We start from the raw sequence: 16,485 nt of genomic DNA on the forward strand, positions 1-16,485 counted from the left end.
TGTCTCATGACATCAGTCTTTAGGGTGAGGTTTTTCCCCGATATTGAGGTGGTGTGAGATCAAAACCAATAGCGTTCTTCAGATGTAGCTGTCTGGTTTTCCCATGGACATTTATTGAAGAGGCTTTCTTGTTCCCATTTGGATATTCTCCCCTTTTGTGTCAGAGATGAGTTGACCATGGATGCCGGGGTTTGTTTCTGGACCCTCAACTTTATTCCATCGATCTGGATCTGTGTGTGTTGTTGTATTCCCAATAGCATACTGTCCTGCTGCTGCCGCTGCGCCTAAGTCATTTCAGTCGTGTCTGACTCTGCGCGACCCCATGGCCTGCAGCCTACCAGGCTCCTCCGTCCAGGGCGTTTTCCAGGCAAGAGTACTGGAGTGGGTCGCCATCTCCTTCTCCGATACTCTCCTGAGGATCCTAGTTTGGTCGTCTAATTTCCTTTCACACAACCTTGGATGTCCGTATCGGGGCTTTTCCGTCGGATTGTATTGACAATTTAGGCTCTTTTCTGTTTCCGTACCCCTTTTGCAATTCTTTGTTCGGTGCGAAAATGCATTGGCATTTTGGGAGGAATAGCATCGAAGCTGTGGATTGCCTTGTGGGGCTGTGACATCATTTTCCCAATAGGAATTCTTTCAAGCCCTGAGCACAGCTTCTCTTTCCAGTGGTTGGTGTGGGCTTGATCTTCCTTCTTCCATCTCTCGCCGTTTTGTGAGAACAGGTCCTTCCTTCCCTTCTGGGTTAGATGGACTCGTGGGTATCACTTCAGTGAATGGCATTGTCAGTGGGGGTGATAATTCCCTTCTCATTGGAAGACTTTGCTGTGAGTATTAGAAATGCAAGTGATTTCTCTTCCCCTTCCTCCCTGTCCATCTCTCAGAGCCACCGGGAAACAGAGGCCTCATCCAGGGTCACACAGGCCTGAGGGAGTGCAACTAGACTGTTGTTTCTTCAGGCCCTCAGTGCTGGACATCATCCGGGATACTCTGTGTGTGTCTTCCTCAGTCTGGTGTCCCTTCAGACCTTTCCCTAGTTTTCACAGGCTTGTCGTGTTGGTGTTCTTTGTCTGTTTGGAGACACATCCTTGAGAAGCTTTGTGTTTCCACTCATTCATCTCGCGATGTATGACCTGTCTTTTGCTTTTGTAATGAGGTCTTTCCCACAGTAGATATCTTTGATTTTGCAAAGTCCACTGTATTCTCTGGGTTGTTTTGTGGGCTGCCTTTTTGTTTTGTGTGTGAAGACTGAAAGCACGTGTCCGGTTTCTGCTCATTGTTCTTCTAGATTTGTGACAAGTTTTCATGGAAACTTTGTCTAGGGATAACTGGAAGTGAACTCGGTGTAAGGTGTCAAGTCTCCATCTCCATTCATGTCATGCCCTGCAGTTTCCAATTCCCTGTTCCTGAGTGGTTTTGGAGACCTTGTGGGAAGTTTGGTTGCATCGGAGTTTGCGTTTCCACCTTGAGTAGATTCACACTGTTCTGCCCTCAGGGACACTGTCAAGGGGGAGTGAGGAGCAGCCTGCACTTCCAGCAGTGACCACACGGTGGGGCGAGTGCTGCTCTCCCCTCTGGGAGCCCCAGGCCACAGGCATCCCAGTGAGGAGCCAGCTCTGTGCTCAGCTGAAAGGAGTTAGTCTCTCAGGAGCCTCTGAGCCCTTGCCTTTGGATCACCCAGGGTGGGCATTTGCTGTGACAGAAAAAATTGCCCTGAATTCCATGGACGGAAGAGCCTGGCTGTGTAGAGTTCGTGAGTTGCCGTGAATCAGACACAACTGAGGACACAAAAATTCAATAGACTAAAACACATTTTGGGGGTGGGGGGAGTGAAAGGGGGTGATGTGGGGTTTTTTGTCTTATATAATAGCCGAGGGAAATCTAGTTTAAACCTAAATTCACATAGATGGGAAAGGTATAGCTCTCCGTCACCCTATTAAAAAAAAAAAAAAACGTCTTAACTTTTCTGAAAGCTTATTTAGTACCTTCCTTGAGCAGTTCATTGTGAAGGATTTTTTTGTTTTTTTTCTGTGACATTGGCCTCATTAAAAAGTACGGTTTGCCTTTACTGGATAATTTTGTTCATTGGTTTGTTAGGGAATCTTGGTAATATTTGAGTTTCCTGGGGAGTATGGTCACATGACCTGGCCCTGGCCAATCGGTGCGTTCCACCTCCCTGGCCACTGTGATTGGCTCCGGACTGGGGCAGTGCCCAATCGGGGCCCAGGGCCGGGCCTCACGTTGGAAGCCAGGGGAAGACAAGCTCTCGTTCTGCTGGGGTAGGGGAAGGGGTGGGGCCGGGGGAGGTCAGGCTCCAGCAGTGGGAGGGGCTTGAGGTCCGCCTGCGGCAGTTGGTGACCTTCCTGCTCCCCTCAGGGCAGAGCCGCCGGCCTGAGAATGAGGACGCTGCTGAGCCCAGGGGCTGGGATGGCCCGCTGCTGCTGTGGTCCCAGAGCTCCACCCGAGACCTGAGGGAGGCCGTCTGCCCGTGAGTCCTCTCCCGCTTGTCTGTCAGCTTGTTTGAACCATGCTGGGTTTTCTGCCCAGCTGGCTAAGGGGAGTCCCTGGAAATGCAAGGGTGTGGGTTTTGGCAGACTTCAGGGAAGACATGCCAGATGAGCCTGGGAGACTCCAGCTTAATCTGGATTCAGGAGATATCTCTTCGGGCCAGCTAGTAATTGTAGGATAAGCCTAATGAGTCTTCACAGGATGAAGAGAGTAACGTGCCAAGGTAGCAATCGATGTCCTCATTCGAGAGGATGAAGCTGGTGCTCAGAGAAGGGGGGAACTTGGCCAGAGCAAGGAGGTGTGCACCCAGACAGAACCCCCAGATCCGGCCATTTGAGCTCAGGGAGGCCACTGGTGTGGCTTGTCCCTGTAGCAGGCGCCGAGGCACGCAGCCCACCCTGATTCCTGCGGGGGCCTGACTTGGGAAGTGCCATCTGGTAGCTTTGAGACTCACCAAACCAAATTGCACTGGAGAGAGGAAGGACACCTTCCTTCATCCACCCCCCACCCCCGCCGGATTCCCACATACCCTGACCCCTTTCTCTTGATTTCGGAGCCATTTCCAGAGTCCCGCTCATATGACCTCATTCGAAGTGCACTGTGGACGAGCTGCCATCTGCAGCTGCTACCACAGCAGCCAAGGGCTTTAGCTCCCGAGTACCTCCCTTCCTTTGGAACTTGGGGGCCCTCTACTCCCCACTTGCACACCACAGACCTTTGCTGAGGATTGTGGGGACCCTCACTCAGTTTGCAGCACGTTGTAGCCATCCCTGTCCTCTCAATACCTCCCTTGCCACTCAGCTTGTGAGCCCCTTTGGAGCAGCGTGGCCCACCTGGCTGCAACGGAAGAGACACAGCTGACAGTGAAACAACAGCTTAGATCTGACAGCCGGAAAGCTCTGTCAAAAGGGACCTCCCTCTTCACACCGTAGAGGCTGTAGGAGCCGCCAGGCTTTCGGAACCAGTGCTGGGGCCAAAATGACCCCACAGCCGTTTTCCTTCCTGGGGAGGGTTCTGGCTCGAGTGGGAATGGCTCAAGTCTCCTAAGGTTCTGAAAGCCCACTGTGTGCAGATTCACGGTACACAGAGAGGAGAAGGTGGAGTCCTGCCCTGGAGGTGGTCACAGCTCACGGATGAGCCAGGCAGGCAGGCAGGCAGGCAGGCAGGGCATGAGAACACCTGAGCTGCCTTCATGAGTGAATGGTGTGGGAGCAGAGGAAGAGAAGCCGGTCTGCTCCCTCATGTGGTGCCCAGGGCAGGTTGTCCCCAGAGGAAACCCTTACGACGGTGAGGACTCTCACTGCTGTTTCCCAAGGGGTTCCGTCGGTGCGTGTCTTCCCCGGAGCGGTCAGGCCGTCTCTAAAGTACACTGGCCATGGGCATTGCCTCTCCTTGGAACTTCCCACGTGTTTCTCTTTTTTATGGAACAGTGATTTTTCTAGAGGGGTTCTGGGCCACAAGGTTGTTGGGTCATTTTCTAGCCTTCTGTCGTGAAGAACGCTTTCCTGGGCGTTGGGGTGGTTTGTTGTTCCAGCTCCCTTTCTTGGCTTCTTTTGGGAGCTGGTGCAACAAGAGGAGCTCAGCCTCTGCCTTCTGGCTGAGATGTCACCCTTCAAACAGCAATGCCTGCCTGGAGATAATGATGGCATTTGCCAAAAGGGCTTCGTTTGGCACATGATATCTTGAAAGGACGTACACCGTCCTGTCAGCTATCAAAGGCTAGTTCAAATGACATAAAAATGAGAACTCTCCAATGGAGTCTTACAGTAGGTGGAGAGTCCGAAAGAAACTCCTTCAGTCATTTCACTGAGAGTCATTGATTGGGGACACCAAGAATATAGGAAGGAATGCAGAAAGAAAAGCTGAAATTGTGTTCAGGATCGGGGGGAGGGATGAACAGGGCGTGCTTGCCTTGAATCCAGGCTTTGTTGGGGGGTGGGGCATAAAGATCAAACGGGTCTGAAACCACAAAGTGGTGATGGTAACACAGTATCACCAGAGTTACACAACAGTGTTCCCAAATTGCAACAATGATGAAAAAGTTTACTAAGTTAACCAACAAGTTCCCAACTTAACCAACAAAAATACAGGAAACCATACAAAAAATAAAACATCACCAGAAAGGTGGAAACAAACCAAATGCAAAGCAGTTCAGGGGAAAGGAACTCCATGTCCCCTGGGGGCAGACCGAGTTGACAGCGTCCACGGTGAGCCGACAGGGATGGAGGCGGCAGAGCCGACCGCTCCCCTGGACGTGGTGTTTCCGGCAAGGGCTCTGGGTCTCTGTCCAGAGCGGGGGCTCGTTCTTCCTGCAGGGGTGGGTGAGTCATCGTCGGCGTCTGGGTGTTGCGCGGGAGCCAGGGCAGGCTCTCCCTGCCGAGGCGGTGACTCCTCCTCTGCCTCGGGTTCTCCTGCCAAAGCCCGAGCAGGTACAGGTGCACGTGGAGGTGGAGGTTCTGGCTGAGGGGGTGGGACATCAGTGCCTGGGGCTGGGGGTCCTGCAGGCACGGAGATCCGATCTGCCCGGTGTGCTGGCCAGAACCCAGCTGGCCTGGTGTCTCTGCGAGGGCAAGTCTCGGTTCTCCATCTGCCCTCGGTGGATCCCTGGGTCCTGCACCTGGAGCCACCACCTCTGTAGGGACAGGTCTGGGAAGTGGAGCCTGGTTCCAGTTGGAGGCCAGTGCTAGAGCTGGGGGAGAAGCAAAGTTTGCCCACAGGCCAGCCTTGGCATGTGCGTATCCCGGGACAGAAAGCTTCCAAGAGATTCCCAAAGAATACCCAGGGTCGGATGTCTTTTGGGACTGAAGTGTGCAAGAAGGGGGTGGGGGTGTGAGGCCAGCGCTTGCTGCAGGCCCAGCAGCATCTTTCGGGGACTCGTCCCTGTGTAGCTCAGCACCCCCTCCCCACACACTCCCGTGCACCAGCCCCAGCGTCCTCACCTCTGTGCTCTGGCGTGCTGGGCTCCAGGTCCTCCTGCTGCCTCAGAGGCTGGGGTTCTCGGGACTCTGGGTCGGAGCCGGGTGTGCTGAGCTCCGTGGCAGCCTCAGACTGGGCCGCCGGGTGTATCCTGTGTGGTGTCTCGGCAGCAGGCCTTCCCCGCCTCCGCTTCGCCCCCGGTGGGGCTGATGCCTCCGTGGGCACGCTCACCTGGAGCCTGCACTGGGCCTCAGGGGCGGGGGGGTGGTGCTCCGACCCCTCCCTCCGGGAGGTGGACGGGGTGTCCCCGTCCTCGGCCTCATCACGTGGGAAGCTCTGCAACGACAGTGACCGTCAGCCAGCCATGCTGGGACTTTTCCGAGCTGGGCCTGGCCAGTGGAGCCGCTGCTTCTGCCTGCTCGAACTTCTCTTCCCAGAAGGGTCAGAGACGTGTGTCTGCTCAGATCCCCACCCGGGACGAAAGAGACCCACCTGAGGGTGTGAGGCCAGCCTGGGCGGCCGGCGCTGCCCGCACTCTCCCCATCCCAGCCAGCCTGCTCTCCCCTGGGGTGTGGACACAACTTGCCCGCAGGCTTCTGACCCCACATCCGCCTGGGCTTCCTTGAGGGAGACACACCCCGAGAAACCCGCATCCACACACACAGGCAAAGGACCCAGTGTTTCCGGGTGGCATGGGAGAGGTGGCCTGGCCCGGCCTGGGGCTCCCCATGTTACCTTTCTGTTTCTCCGGGCAAAGGGCCAGAGGCCTCTCGGGGGTGCCCTGAGCCAACGTTGACAGGGTGCCCACGCACACTTCCTGTGAGCTCTCCTGAGGCCCCGGCCTCTGGGCAGGGGCAAACAGCAGAACATCCTGGCAGCAAGTGATCTGGCTGGGGTCTCCTCTCCGCTCTGGAGGCCTGTATACCCGGGTTGCGGGTTCTGTTGGGTTCTGTTGCCGGCAGGTGACATCATTTCCTGGGGTTCGTGCTGAGGTCCCTTCCCCAAAACTTCCCAAGGGAATCTCTGGGTTTCTGACTGCTCGACCACCCCCCTTAGGCCATGTGCAGGCACAGTGACAGCCACACAGCCCAGCCCACAGCCCTGGGGAGGCCTGGGTGCAGCCAGGGCCTGAGCTCCGAGGACCCCACTGCTCTCAGACCAGGCTCCTTCTCATAAGTGGTGTGGCCCTGGACAAGCGTATGCCCCTCAGGGTTTCCCCAGTCTCTCCATCTGGAGAGTGGGGGTCATTCTCCCATCTGCTTCCTAGGTCTGTCGGCCTACGAGCAGCTCCATGCCTTTCCACCTGGGGCCGATATCACGTGGAGCTTGTGCGCTGAGACTTCAGAAAGAAAGACTCCATCCAGGGCTGACACAGCACAGAATGGGGCAGAACGAGGCCTGGATGCGCCGTGGTACCCAGGAAAAGGCACTCCCCCTCCTGAGTGTTTTGAGACCCCGCATCCAAGTTGGAGGACCGAAAGGAAGACTCGAAGGTCTCCCTCTCTTATATAAAAGAGTAGCCAACTTTCTGGTCCTCTGTTTCCATTGAGATTCTGTTCAAGTGTCCCAGCTCGGCTTCTGCGGGTGGCTGAGCTTCTAATGGCTCCCTGCGTTCTTGTCTTTTCCTCTCCAAACCTTCTGTCCTTTTCCCCCTTCTGGGGTGGATGGGCGCTGTCATTGCTTCTACCTTCGAGACAGATTGATGAAACGTCTGGACCATCGACTCCTTTCCTCTCTTTGGTTCCGTGTCTCTCTCTGGCTGTGTCCCTCTCTTTTCCCTTCTCGATTCAGTCTGTGTCTTCCTCTTTCTCTCTCGTGTGAGGATGGATGGATGCTAGGAATGCACATGTATATGATTAGATGAGGGTTATGTTTTAGGGATAGGTTAGAGGGAGAGAAAGGCTTTAGGTCGGAGTTGGTCATGGGGGAAGGGTCAAGGGTGGTGGTGGTGTTTCTTGGAATCTGAGTGCTGTGCGTTCTTCGTCTCTTTCCATATGAACCCCTTCTCAGATACACCACTTGCAAGGAGTCTCTCATGTTCCGTTTCCTATCTTTTGCATTTCTGAATGCTTAGCTTCTCTGTTGTGAAGAGGTTCCATTGGATGGAAACCCATTGGCGTACTTCGTTTTCCTCTTTCCCTTACTTGAAGAGACCCATTTCTACCTCCGCCCAGCAAATGGCAAGGAGACTCTGATGTTAAGGAGCCTTTGACCTACGCTTCTTTCTAGCTATCTCATGACATCAGTCTTTAGGGTGAGGTTTTTCCCCGATATTGAGGTGGTGTGAGATCAAAACCAATAGCGTTCTTCAGATGTAGCTGTCTGGTTTTCCCATGGACATTTATTGAAGAGGCTTTCTTGTTCCCATTTGGATATTCTCCCCTTTTGTGTCAGAGATGAGTTGACCATGGATGCCGGGGTTTGTTTCTGGACCCTCAACTTTATTCCATCGATCTGGATCTGTGTGTGTTGTTGTATTCCCAATAGCATACTGTCCTGCTGCTGCCGCTGCGCCTAAGTCACTTCAGTCGTGTCTGACTCTGTGTGACCCCATGGCCTGCAGCCTACCAGGCTCCTCCGTCCAGGGCGTTTTCCAGGCAAGAGTACTGGAGTGGGTCGCCATCGCCTTCTCCGATACTCTCCTGAGGATCCTAGTTTGGTCGTCTAATTTCCTTTCACACAACCTTGGATGTCCGTATCGGTGCTTGTATTGACAATTTGTCGGATTGTATTGACAATTTAGGCTCTTTTCTGTTTCCGTACCCCTTTTGCAATTCTTTGTTCGGTGCGAAAATGCATTGGCATTTTGGGAGGAATAGCATCGAAGCTGTGGATTGCCTTGTGGGGCTGTGACATCATTTTCCCAATAGGAATTCTTTCAAGCCCTGAGCACAGCTTCTCTTTCCAGTGGTTGGTGTGGGCTTGATCTTCCTTCTTCCATCTCTCGCCGTTTTGTGAGAACAGGTCCTTCCTTCCCTTCTGGGTTAGATGGACTCGTGGGTATCACTTCAGTGAATGGCATTGTCAGTGGGGGTGATAATTCCCTTCTCATTGGAAGACTTTGCTGTGAGTATTAGAAATGCAAGTGATTTCTCTTCCCCTTCCTCCCTGTCCATCTCTCAGAGCCACCGGGAAACAGAGGCCTCATCCAGGGTCACACAGGCCTGAGGGAGTGCAACTAGACTGTTGTTTCTTCAGGCCCTCAGTGCTGGACATCATCCGGGATACTCTGTGTGTGTCTTCCTCAGTCTGGTGTCCCTTCAGACCTTTCCCTAGTTTTCACAGGCTTGTCGTGTTGGTGTTCTTTGTCTGTTTGGAGACACATCCTTGAGAAGCTTTGTGTTTCCACTCATTCATCTCGCGATGTATGACCTGTCTTTTGCTTTTGTAATGAGGTCTTTCCCACAGTAGATATCTTTGATTTTGAAAGTCCACTGTATTCTCTGGGTTGTTTTGTGGGCTGCCTTTTTGTTTTGTGTGTGAAGACTCAAAGCACGTGTCCGGTTTCTGCTCATTGTTCTTCTAGATTTGTGACAAGTTTTCATGGAAACTTTGTCTAGGGATAACTGGAAGTGAACTCGGTGTAAGGTGTCAAGTCTCCATCTCCATTCATGTCATGCCCTGCAGTTTCCAATTCCCTGTTCCTGAGTGGTTTTGGAGACCTTGTGGGAAGTTTGGTTGCATCGGAGTTTGCGTTTCCACCTTGAGTAGATTCACACTGTTCTGCCCTCAGGGACACTGTCAAGGGGGAGTGAGGAGCAGCCTGCACTTCCAGCAGTGACCACACGGTGGGGCGAGTGCTGCTCTCCCCTCTGGGAGCCCCAGGCCACAGGCATCCCAGTGAGGAGCCAGCTCTGTGCTCAGCTGAAAGGAGTTAGTCTCTCAGGAGCCTCTGAGCCCTTGCCTTTGGATCACCCAGGGTGGGCATTTGCTGTGACAGAAAAAATTGCCCTGAATTCCATGGACGGAAGAGCCTGGCTGTGTAGAGTTCGTGAGTTGCCGTGAATCAGACACAACTGAGGACACAAAAATTCAATAGACTAAAACACATTTTGGGGGTGGGGGGAGTGAAAGGGGGTGATGTGGGGTTTTTTGTCTTATATAATAGCCGAGGGAAATCTAGTTTAAACCTAAATTCACATAGATGGGAAAGGTATAGCTCTCCGTCACCCTATTAAAAAAAAAAAAAAACGTCTTAACTTTTCTGAAAGCTTATTTAGTACCTTCCTTGAGCAGTTCATTGTGAAGGATTTTTTTTGTTTTTTTTCTGTGACATTGGCCTCATTAAAAAGTACGGTTTGCCTTTACTGGATAATTTTGTTCATTGGTTTGTTAGGGAATCTTGGTAATATTTGAGTTTCCTGGGGAGTATGGTCACATGACCTGGCCCTGGCCAATCGGTGCGTTCCACCTCCCTGGCCACTGTGATTGGCTCCGGACTGGGGCAGTGCCCAATCGGGGCCCAGGGCCGGGCCTCACGTTGGAAGCCAGGGGAAGACGAGCTCTCGTTCTGCTGGGGTAGGGGAAGGGGTGGGGCCGGGGGAGGTCAGGCTCCAGCAGTGGGAGGGGCTTGAGGTCCGCCTGCGGCAGTTGGTGACCTTCCTGCTCCCCTCAGGGCAGAGCCGCCGGCCTGAGAATGAGGGCGCTGCTGAGCCCAGGGGCTGGGATGGCCCGCTGCTGCTGTGGTCCCAGAGCTCCACCCGAGACCTGAGGGAGGCCGTCTGCCCGTGAGTCCTCTCCCGCTTGTCTGTCAGCTTGTTTGAACCATGCTGGGTTTTCTGCCCAGCTGGCTAAGGGGAGTCCCTGGAAATGCAAGGGTGTGGGTTTTGGCAGACTTCAGGGAAGACATGCCAGATGAGCCTGGGAGACTCCAGCTTAATCTGGATTCAGGAGATATCTCTTCGGGCCAGCTAGTAATTGTAGGATAAGCCTAATGAGTCTTCACAGGATGAAGAGAGTAACGTGCCAAGGTAGCAATCGATGTCCTCATTCGAGAGGATGAAGCTGGTGCTCAGAGAAGGGGGGAACTTGGCCAGATCAAGGAGGTGTGCACCCAGACAGAACCCACAGATCCGGCCATTGGAGCTCAGCGAGGCCACTGGTTTGGCTTGTCCCTGTGGCAGGGGCCGAGGCACGCAGCCCACCCTGATTCCTGCGGGGGCCTGACTTGGGAAGTGCCATCTGGTAGCTTTGAGACTCACCAAACCAAATTGCACTGGAGAGAGGAAGGACACCTTCCTTCATCCACCCCCCACCCCCGCCAGATTCCCACATACCCTGACCCCTTTCTCTTGATTTCGGAGCCATTTCCAGAGTCCCGCTCATATGACCTCATTCGAAGTGCACTGTGGACGAGCTGCCATCTGCAGCTGCTACCACAGCAGCCAAGGGCTTTAGCTCCCGAGTACCTCCCTTCCTTTGGAACTTGGGGGCCCTCTACTCCCCACTTGCACACCACAGACCTTTGCTGAGGATTGTGGGGCCCTCACTCAGTTTGCAGCACGTTGTAGCCATCCCTGTCCTCTCAATACCTCCCTTGCCACTCAGCTTGTGAGCCCCTTTGGAGCAGCGTGGCCCACCTGGCTGCAACGGAAGAGACACAGCTGACAGTGAAACAACAGCTTAGATCTGACAGCCGGAAAGCTCTGTCAAAAGGGACCTCCCTCTTCACACCGTAGAGGCTGTAGGAGCCGCCAGGCTTTCGGAACCAGTGCTGGGGCCAAAATGACTCCACAGCCGTTTTCCTTCCTGGGGAGGGTTCTGGCTCGAGTGGGAATGGCTCAAGTCTCCTAAGGTTCTGAAAGCCCACTGTGTGCAGATTCACGGTACACAGAGAGGAGAAGGTGGAGTCCTGCCCTGGAGGTGGTCACAGCTCACGGATGAGCCAGGCAGGCAGGCAGGCAGGCAGGGCATGAGAACACCTGAGCTGCCTTCATGAGTGAATGGTGTGGGGGCAGAGGAAGAGAAGCCGGTCTGCTCCCTCATGTGGTGCCCAGGGCAGGTTGTCCCCAGAGGAAACCCTTACGACGGTGAGGACTCTCACTGCTGTTTCCCAAGGGGTTCCGTCGGTGCGTGTCTTCCCCGGAGCGGTCAGGCCGTCTCTAAAGTACACTGGCCATGGGCATTGCCTCTCCTTGGAACTTCCCACGTGTTTCTCTTTTTTATGGAACAGTGATTTTTCTAGAGGGGTTCTGGGCCACAAGGTTGTTGGGTCATTTTCTAGCCTTCTGTCGTGAAGAACGCTTTCCTGGGCGTTGGGGTGGTTTGTTGTTCCAGCTCCCTTTCTTGGCTTCTTTTGGGAGCTGGTGCAACAAGAGGAGCTCAGCCTCTGCCTTCTGGCTGAGATGTCACCCTTCAAACAGCAATGCCTGCCTGGAGATAATGATGGCATTTGCCAAAAGGGCTTCGTTTGGCACATGATATCTTGAAAGGACGTACACCGTCCTGTCAGCTATCAAAGGCTAGTTCAAATGACATAAAAATGAGAACTCTCCAATGGAGTCTTACAGTAGGTGGAGAGTCCGAAAGAAACTCCTTCAGTCATTTCACTGAGAGTCATTGATTGGGGACACCAAGAGTATAGGAAGGAATGCAGAAAGAAAAGATGAAATTGTGTTCAGGATCGGGGGGAGGGATGAACAGGGCGTGCTTGCCTTGAATCCAGGCTTTGTTGGGGGGTGGGGCATAAAGATCAAACGGGTCTGAAACCACAAAGTGGTGATGGTAACACAGTATCACCAGAGTTACACAACAGTGTTCCCAAATTGCAACAATGATGAAAAAGTTTACTAACTTAACCAACAAGTTCCCAACTTAACCAACAAAAATACAGGAAACCATACAAAAAATAAAACATCACCAGAAAGGTGGAAACAAACCAAATGCAAAGCAGTTCAGGGGAAAGGAACTCCATGTCCCCTGGGGGCAGACCGAGTTGACAGCGTCCACGGTGAGCCGACAGGGATGGAGGCGGCAGAGCCGACCGCTCCCCTGGACGTGGTGTTTCCGGCAAGGGCTCTGGGTCTCTGTCCAGAGCGGGGGCTCGTTCTTCCTGCAGGGGTGGGTGAGTCATCGTCGGCGTCTGGGTGTTGCGCGGGAGCCAGGGCAGGCTCTCCCTGCCGAGGCGGTGACTCCTCCTCTGCCTCGGGTTCTCCTGCCAAAGCCCGAGCAGGTACAGGTGCACGTGGAGGTGGAGGTTCTGGCTGAGGGGGTGGGACATCAGTGCCTGGGGCTGGGGGTCCTGCAGGCACGGAGATCCGATCTGCCCGGTGTGCTGGCCAGAACCCAGCTGGCCTGGTGTCTCTGCGAGGGCAAGTCTCGGTTCTCCATCTGCCCTCGGTGGATCCCTGGGTCCTGCACCTGGAGCCACCACCTCTGTAGGGACAGGTCTGGGAAGTGGAGCCTGGTTCCAGTTGGAGGCCAGTGCTAGAGCTGGGGGAGAAGCAAAGTTTGCCCACAGGCCAGCCTTGGCATGTGCGTATCCCGGGACAGAAAGCTTCCAAGAGATTCCCAAAGAATACCCAGGGTCGGATGTCTTTTGGGACTGAAGTGTGCAAGAAGGGGGTGGGGGTGTGAGGCCAGCGCTTGCTGCAGGCCCAGCAGCATCTTTCGGGGACTCGTCCCTGTGTAGCTCAGCACCCCCTCCCCACACACTCCCGTGCACCAGCCCCAGCGTCCTCACCTCTGTGCTCTGGCGTGCTGGGCTCCAGGTCCTCCTGCTGCCTCAGAGGCTGGGGTTCTCGGGACTCTGGGTCGGAGCCGGGTGTGCTGAGCTCCGTGGCAGCCTCAGACTGGGCCGCCGGGTGTATCCTGTGTGGTGTCTCGGCAGCAGGCCTTCCCCGCCTCCGCTTCGCCCCCGGTGGGGCTGATGCCTCCGTGGGCACGCTCACCTGGAGCCTGCACTGGGCCTCAGGGGCGGGGGGGTGGTGCTCCGACCCCTCCCTCCGGGAGGTGGACGGGGTGTCCCCGTCCTCGGCCTCATCACGTGGGAAGCTCTGCAACGACAGTGACCGTCAGCCAGCCATGCTGGGACTTTTCCGAGCTGGGCCTGGCCAGTGGAGCCGCTGCTTCTGCCTGCTCGAACTTCTCTTCCCAGAAGGGTCAGAGACGTGTGTCTGCTCAGATCCCCACCCGGGAGGAAAGAGACCCACCTGAGGGTGTGAGGCCAGCCTGGGCGGCCGGCGCTGCCCGCACTCTCCCCATCCCAGCCAGCCTGCTCTCCCCTGGGGTGTGGACACAACTTGCCCGCAGGCTTCTGACCCCACATCCGCCTGGGCTTCCTTGAGGGAGACACACCCCGAGAAACCCGCATCCACACACACAGGCAAAGGACCCGGTGTTTCCGGGTGGCATGGGAGAGGTGGGCTGGCCCGGCCTGGGGCTCCCCGTGTTACCTTTCTGTTTCTCCGGGCAAAGGGCCAGAGGCCTCTCGGGGGTGCCCTGAGCCAACGTCGACAGGGTGCCCACGCACACTGCCTGTGAGCTCTCCTGAGGCCCCGGCCTCTGGGCAGGGGCAAACAGCAGAACATCCTGGCAGCAAGTGATCTGGCTGGGGGCTCCTCTCCGCTCTGGAGGCCTGGATACACGGGTTGCGGGTTCTGTTGGGTTCTGTTGCCGGCAGGTGACATCATTTCCTGGGGTTCGTGCTGAGGTCCCTTCCCCAAAACTTCCCAAGGGAATCTCTGGGTTTCTGACTGCTCGACCACCCCCCTTAGGCCATGTGCAGGCACAGTGACAGCCACACAGCCCAGCCCACAGCCCTGGGGAGGCCTGGGTGCAGCCAGGGCCTGAGCTCCGAGGACCCCGCTGCTCTCAGACCAGGCTCCTTCTTCTCATAAGTGGTGTGGCCCTGGACAAGCGTATGCCCCTCAGGGTTTCCCCAGTCTCTCCATCTGCAGAGTGGGGGTCATTCTCCCATCTGCTTCCTAGGTCTGTCGGCCTACGAGCAGCTCCATGCCTTTCCACCTGGGGCCGATATCACGTGGAGCTTGTGCGCTGAGACTTCAGAAAGAAAGACTCCATCCAGGGCTGACACAGCACAGAATGGGGCAGAACGAGGCCTGGATGCGCCGTGGTACCCAGGAAAAGGCACTCCCCCTCCTGAGTGTTTTGAGACCCCGCATCCAAGTTGGAGGCGCGAAAGGAAGACTCGAAGGTCTCCCTCTCTTATAGAAAAGAGTAGCCAACTTTCTGGTCCTCTGTTTCCATTGAGATTCTGTTCAAGTGTCCCAGCTCGGCTTCTGCGGGTGGCTGAGCTTCTAATGGCTCCCTGCGTTCTTGTCTTTTCCTCTCCAAACCTTCCGTCCTTTTCCCCCTTCTGGGGTGGATGGGCGCTGTCATTGCTTCTACCTTCGAGACAGATTGATGAAAAGTCTGGACCGTCGACTCCTTTCCTCTCTTTGGTTCCGTGTCTCTCTCTGTCTGTGTCCCTCTCTTTTCCCTTCTCGATTCAGTCTGTGTCTTCCTCTTTCTCTCTCGTGTGTGGATGGATGGATGCTAGGAATGCACATGTATATGATTAGATGAGGGTTATGTTTTAGGGATAGGTTAGAGGGAGAGAAAGGCTTTAGGTCGGAGTTGGTCATGGGGGAAGGGTCAAGGGTGGTGGTGGTGTTTCTTGGAATCTGAGTGCTGTGCATTCTTCGTCTCTTTCCATATGAACCCCTTCTCAGATACACCACTTGCAAGGAGTCTCTCATGTTCCGTTTCCCATCTTTTGCATTTCTGAATGCTTAGCTTCTCTGTTGTGAAGAGGTTCCATTGAATGAAAACCCATTGGCGTACTTCGTTTTCCTCTTTCCCTTACTTGAAGAGACCCATTTCTACCTCCGCCCAGCAAATGGCAAGGAGACTCTGATGTTAAGGAGCCTTTGACCTACGCTTCTTTCTAGCTATCTCATGACATCAGTCTTTAGGGTGAGGTTTTTCCCCGATATTGAGGTGGTGTGAGATCAAAACCAATAGCGTTCTTCAGATGTAGCTGTCTGGTTTTCCCATGGACATTTATTGAAGAGGCTTTCTTGTTCCCATTTGGATATTCTCCCCTTTTGTGTCAGAGATGAGTTGACCATGGATGCCGGGGTTTGTTTCTGGACCCTCAACTTTATTCCATCGATCTGGATCTGTGTGTGTTGTTGTATTCCCAATAGCATACTGTCCTGCTGCTGCCGCTGCGCCTAAGTCATTTCAGTCGTGTCTGACTCTGCGCGACCCCATGGCCTGCAGCCTACCAGGCTCCTCCGTCCAGGGCGTTTTCCAGGCAAGAGTACTGGAGTGGGTCGCCATCGCCTTCTCCGATACTCTCCTGAGGATCCTAGTTTGGTCGTCTAATTTCCTTTCACACAACCTTGGATGTCCGTATCGGGGCTTTTTCGTCAGATTGTATTGACAATTTAGGCTCTTTTCTGTTTCCGTACCCCTTTTGCAATTCTTTGTTCGGTGCGAAAATGCATTGGCATTTTGGGAGGAATAGCATCGAAGCTGTGGATTGCCTTGTGGGGCTGTGACATCATTTTCCCAATAGGAATTCTTTCAAGCCCTGAGCACAGCTTCTCTTTCCAGTGGTTGGTGTGGGCTTGATCTTCCTTCTTCCATCTCTCGCCGTTTTGTGAGAACAGGTCCTTCCTTCCCTTCTGGGTTAGATGGACTCGTGGGTATCACTTCAGTGAATGGCATTGTCAGTGGGGGTGATAATTCCCTTCTCATTGGAAGACTTTGCTGTGAGTATTAGAAATGCAAGTGATTTCTCTTCCCCTTCCTCCCTGTCCATCTCTCAGAGCCACCGGGAAACAGAGGCCTCATCCAGGGTCACACAGGCCTGAGGGAGTGCAACTAGACTGTTGTTTCTTCAGGCCCTCAGTGCTGGACATCATCCGGGATACTCTGTGTGTGTCTTCCTCAGTCTGGTGTCCCTTCAGACCTTTCCCTAGTTTTCACAGGCTTGTCGTGTTGGTGTTCTTTGACTGTTTGGAGACACATCCTTGAGAAGCTTTGTGTTTCCACTCATTCGTCTCGCGATGTATGACCTGTCTTTTGCTTTTGTAATGAGGTCTTTCCCACAGT

At 54.4% G+C, this 16,485-nt stretch overlaps 1 long non-coding RNA gene across 1 annotated transcript in view; it reads left to right on the forward strand.

Annotated features, from left to right (window-relative positions):
* Positions 1-16,485, forward strand: part of LOC145530003 (uncharacterized) — a 270,063-nt gene that overhangs the window by 196,652 nt on the left and 56,926 nt on the right. Inside the window, exons 11-12 of the long non-coding RNA XR_014071398.1 lie at positions 2,377-2,488; positions 10,040-10,151. This is a non-coding gene — a long non-coding RNA (uncharacterized LOC145530003). The remainder of the gene's footprint in view (positions 1-2,376; positions 2,489-10,039; positions 10,152-16,485) is intronic.

This window comes from Giraffa tippelskirchi, chromosome 12 (assembly GCF_054371585.1).
Source record: "Giraffa tippelskirchi isolate mGirTip1 chromosome 12, T2T-mGirTip1v1.2.pri, whole genome shotgun sequence".
Lineage (NCBI taxonomy): Eukaryota > Metazoa > Chordata > Mammalia > Artiodactyla > Giraffidae > Giraffa > Giraffa tippelskirchi.